Source organism: Alligator mississippiensis, chromosome 13, assembly GCF_030867095.1.
Source record: "Alligator mississippiensis isolate rAllMis1 chromosome 13, rAllMis1, whole genome shotgun sequence".
In the NCBI taxonomy this organism is placed as follows: domain Eukaryota; kingdom Metazoa; phylum Chordata; order Crocodylia; family Alligatoridae; genus Alligator; species Alligator mississippiensis.
Genome location: NC_081836.1, coordinates 45,174,181 through 45,179,993, shown reverse-complemented (window position 1 = coordinate 45,179,993; position 5,813 = coordinate 45,174,181).

The following is a 5,813-nucleotide window of genomic DNA, read 5'->3' as shown; positions in this document are numbered from 1 at the left end:
CATTTACTTCTTTGCTTCTTTTAAACAGTAGATTTTATTGAACAGTTCAAGGTCGATTTTAACCAGCTGAGATTTTGTCCCTTTAACTGGACTTTTTAAATTTCATTTGAATACTCAACATATTTTATGCACCAACTGGAAACCAGAATTTGTCATTGCTGGTTCTGCAAACTCGCTACAGGATCTAAGAATCGAGTGGGTTCCTTGTGCTTTAAGTGTCATCTGTAGTGTAAGATTTTTGTTATTGAAACTTAGTTTTAACACTTCTAAGAGAATCCAACTCACTATTCAGTATCACAGCAAAGCCAAGGCAGTTACCAGGAATATGCACCAATACCTTATTCATGTTAAACAGTATAAGAATATAGATCAGAAGCTAATCCCACATTCCTGGTCCTTATTTGTATGTATGTAACAGTCAAGAGAAAGTCCTGAACCCCCACTGATTTCAATGGGAGTTCTGCGACTGACTTCAATAAAACTACTCATAGTGAAATAAAACTGTTATTTTGGACAGTAGCTTTGTCAGGAGGAAGATGTGGTTCATACACAGCTTTTCTCATATCTGCGCTTATATATAACACTGACATTTTCTAGTGCTTAGCAGTTTTGGGAGGGACTTCCTGTAGCAATAGGGTAACCATGTCCTGATGCAAATTTAGTTGCTATTTTTTTTAATTATTGACAGTGCAGCTGTTTTAAAACCACTTCTTAAAAAGCTGAAAACTACCAAAGCTTGTACAAGTGTTATTTTTATATGATAAAGTAAGAGTGAAAATAGGCTGGGTTTAGAAAATACTTGGTTATAACCTACTTAGGTTAGTAGTAATATAATACCTTTACAGAAATAGTAGTAAGGAAATGATCCTTTGGGCACAGAGGGAGACGATCCCGATGCAAGAAAAAAAGGGGAAAGGGGCCAAGAAGCTTCCTTGGGTGACCAGAGAAATCCAGAGCAGCCTACGGGCAAAAAGGGGAGCATATAAAAAGTGGAAACGGGGAGAGATTACTAAAGAGGAGTATACCTCCCCTGCTCGTGCTTGTAGGGAGACAGTTAGACAGGCCAAAGCTACCATGGAGCTGAGGAGGGCATCCCAAGTTAAGGATAACAAAAAAATTGTTTTTTAGATATATAGGGAGTAAAAGCAAGGCCCAGGGTGGAATAGGACCTCTACTAAATGGGCGTAAGCAATTGGTGATGGACAGGGGGGACAAGGCTGAACTCCTCAATGAGTTCTTTGCCTCAGTTTTCCTAGGCAAGACAGGTCTCTCACTGGGATTGTAGAGAGGCAGCAGCAGGGCGCCAGACTACCAAGTGTAGACCCTGAGATGGTGCAGAGGCACTTGGAGGAACTGGATGCCCTTAAGTCAGCAGGCCCGGAAGAGCTCCATCTGAGGGTGCTGAAGGCACTGGCCAACATCATTGCACAGCCACTGGCGGGAATATTTGAACACTCACGGCGCACGGGCCAGGTCCCGGAGGACTGGAAAAGGGCCAATGTGGTCCCCATTTTCAAAAAGGGGAGGAAGGGAGGACCCAGACAACTATAGGCCAGTCAGTCTCACCTCCATCCTTGGCAAAGTCTTTGAAAAAATTATCAAGGCTTACATTTGCGAGAGCCCGGCAGGACAAATTATGCTGAGGGGAAACCAGCATGGGTTCATAGCAGGTAGATCATGCCTGACTAATCTAGTCTTTTTTTATGACCAGGTTACAAAACACCTGGACGCAGGAGTAGGGGTAGACATCGTTTACTTAGACGTCAGGAAGGCCTTCGATACGGTATCCCACCCCATACTGGTGAACAAGTTAAGAGGCTGTGACTTGGATGACTGCACGGTCCGATGGGTGACGAATTAGCTAGAGGGTCATACCCAGAGAGTTGTAGTGGATGGGTCGGTATCGACCTGGAAGGGTGTGGGCAGTGGGGTCCCGCAGGGCTCGGTCCTTGGACCGATACTCTTCAATGTCTTCATCAGCGACTTGGACGAGGGAGTGAAGTGTACTCTGTCCAAGTTTGCGGATGGCACAAAAATGTGGGGAGAAGTGGACACGCCGGAGGGCAGGGAACAGCTGCAAGCAGACCTGGACAGGTTGGACAAGTGGCCAGAAAACAACAGAATGCAATTCAACAAGGAGAAATGCAAAGTGCTGCACCTAGGGAGGAAAAATGTCCAGCATACCTACTGCCTAGGGGATGACCTGGTGGGTGGCACGGAAGTGGAAAGGGATCTTGGAGTCCTAGTGGACTCCAAGATGAACATGAGTCGGCAGTGTGACGAAGCCATCAGAAAAGCTAACTGCAGTTTATCGTGCATCAGCAGATGCATGACGAACAGAACCAAAGAGGTGATACTTCTCCTCTATCGGGTGCTGGTCAGACCGCAGTTGGAATACTGCGTGCAATTTTGGGCGCCACACTTCAAGAGGGATGTGGATAACCTGGAGAGGGTCCACAGAAGGGCCACTCGTATGGTTAAGGGCTTGCAAGCCAAGCCCTATGAGGAGAGACTAGGGCACCTGGACCTCTTCAGCCTCTGCAAGAGAAGGTTGAGAGGCGACCTTGTGGCTGCCTATAAGTTCATCATGGGGGCACAGAAGGGAATTGGTGAGGCTTTACTCACCAAGGCGCCCCTGGGGGTTACAAGAAATAATGGCCATAAGCTAGTAGAGAGCAGATTTAGACTGGACATTAGGAAGAACTTCTTCACAGTTCGAGTGGCCAAGGTCTGGAATGGGCTCCCAAGGGAGGTGATGCTCTCCCCTACCCCGGGGGTCTTCAAGAGGAGGTTAGATGAGCATCTAGCTGAGGTCATCTAGACCCAGCACTCTTTCCTGCCTATGCAGGGGGCCGGACTTGATGATCTATTGAGGTCCCTTCCGACTCTAGCATCTATGAAATGTTACATATTGTCATAAGAAACAGATCTTTTTTTTCCACTTTCAGATTTCAAATAAGGTTGTGAAACTTAAGTACAGGGGCAGGACCTGATTCATGGATCCTATTTAAGACACGCTGATTTAAATCTTCATCTTTTAGTAGTAAATAACTTGTAAAATATGGGCCACATTTCAGGCCATATTCAGCTACTTGCTGTTCTCATCGCACTGATTTCCCCAGGAATCATTACTTGCTATATAGAAGGTTAGTGGTCACTCACTGTGTTAAGACCAAGCACTAGCTTTAAAAGGAAATTCAGAATGTGTTTGTTTTTTCTCCACTGTATAGCCTCTATATCTGGCTATAAAGAATAACCCAGCTGATTTGAGAACCCTTGTCTTACAGTAGCATAAGCAGTATTCTTTCCTTGGAGCTATTTTGTCATTAAAACTTGATTATCGGGAAACATTTTTATTAAAAATTACGAACTTGGATAGTTTAATATACCAATTAACTCAACAGCAAAAAGATGGTATGCAGCTGCAATTTACAGTCCAGCACAATATTAGCAATGTTCATACAGTTTTGGTCACTTTCTTTCAAAACTGCACATTTTTAGATTTTTTTTTTTTACAAATGATAAAAGTGTTCTCAGCAGCCCTAATCCTGCAAAGCTGTGCTTTGCTGTACATGTTTTGAGTTGTGCCCCCAAAGGCAAGGGGGGACAACTTGGTGCATAAAGATCACCCAACTACTGCTAGCACTTCTGGTAGTAAGAGTAAGCCCCTATGTAAGTGGTGGCAGGATCAGAGCCAGTGTTTTGCAGGGCCTGGGCCTAACCACTCCAGCCTTCTACACATACAAGTCCCAAAGAACTTAACACTGACGCACAAAAGGCTCACGAGCAGACCCCATTACCTGTTGGGTCGCTTCGGAAGTTTTTCACAAGTTTTGTGTTGAAAGGGGGTGAAAATGTGTCCCCCCAAATGACACTTTAGAAGGAAAAACTATTTAGGCCTAATCCTGCAAGATAGGATGGTGTATGCTTGCACCTATGTGAATCATTTAGTCAGCAGAAGGTTCTCAAAATCTCTGGAGCTCTGTATGGGTGCAGAGGTCTGCTTAGACAAATCAGCCTGCCAGACTGGCTCTTCAGTTAGACATTGTTACAAGACGCTTGCAAAGAGATGGGGCTTGCCAATTCATCAGGAGTTGCAGCTCATCAGGAATTGGCCTAATTCATCAAGGAACAGATGTATTAATTAGAAATCAAGAGAACTCTGCATGTGGGATATTAGATTTAAAAATGTGTTCTTAGTTATTTATTACAACTCCAGTTTGGCCATGATTCTGCTCATGAAGGGCATACAGGAATACTCTTACTAAGATGAGCTCCTGGACCACTGACTTCAAAGGGGCAGGCTTTCTACCATCAGAGAAAGCAAGAAAAGTCATAATCATCAGTTGGAAAAAAAAAAAAAAAGGAATATTGTAAAGCAGAAGTTGAAATCCTAGCCCCATTGAAGTTAATGGAGAACTGGGTTAACTTCAAGGGGGCAGGATTTCACTCACAATTTTAAGTCAAATATCCTTTATAATATGCTAATTGCATTTTAAATGTAGCAATCCTTAAATACTAGGTTAAAATGACAGACTACTGCATTGCACATACATATCTATATCCATTATATAACAAGTAACATTTTTACAGGTGTGTTTCTTTAACTGAACCTTGCTTGGGAGCAGCTAGCTGGGAGACCAGGAGCTTGATTTCTTGGAGTCATACTTCGTAATAATAGAAATATTTTCTCTGCACTAGTTCAACCTGTGATTCGTTAACCAAGCAACAGATAAACTGCACTCCCGCTAGAGCCCCAAGAGGAAGAAACTCCATAATGTTTGTATCTATTCGAATATTCTGGCCCTGCAAATTACTCGGGTTTGATTTTTATGCATTCTTTATTCTAACGTTTTATTCTCGGCCTGATAGCTTGAGTGCTATCCTGATGGGGAAAATGAGAGAAATATAGCACGTGGCTGGTGTTGACACTCATAGGCTTGTGATTTGTTTGTTCTTTCTTCATCTGTTGAATTGCATAAAAATCTGAGACGTTAAATGACTGACAAAGAGATAAAGGCTGAGCAGGTTTAGACATAATCCACACTGCTCAGATAGCAACAATTCCTAATGCATTTAGGATGGAAGTTACATTCTCCTTTGTGAATTTAGATCACGGCACGGTTATCCTTGCCTTTGTCGCTACAGTGTTATAAGAAGGCAGATTCCTAGTGTTTCACACCCATTTAAAGCCAGGGCTATATAACAAAGACAAAAACATAGAGCGGTGTTTATGAGCATATAGGCTTGTAAACACCATATTGGCTGTTTTACCCATATAGGCTGTCGTGATGCAACTGTATAACTGGAGCAAAACCACTACTGCAATTTCAGAACTTGTTCCATTCAGGTTTAAAGTTAGTCTGCTTATTCTGATATAGGAGTGGACAGATATGACAGTTAGCTTAGTGGAGCTAATACATATTCTTCAGTAGCAAATTCCCCCTCCCCTTTTAAAGCTGTTCACAACCTAGTTCAGATTATATACTTGTGAAATTAAGAAAGAAATAATACCTCAACCAGGAACTCAGCTCGAGTGTCTTGTGGAAGAATTGATATACTGCATGCCATCTAGGTATGTTTGAAGATGGCCTATGCTGAAGTCAGAGTTTCTCTCTCCTTTTAGGCAAACGGAAGCAAGTTCCTTCTAGAACAAGAAAAAAAATGTAACAATACCTGACAAAGGCTTTCCTCTTGGAAATGTATGTTCTAAATTAGACTGGATGGACTGTTATTGCAGCTGATATGACTTGTGCTCTGGCATGGTAACAGCTGGGTTCATGGGTGCTCCAGATGCACTCTGGTGCTAATGG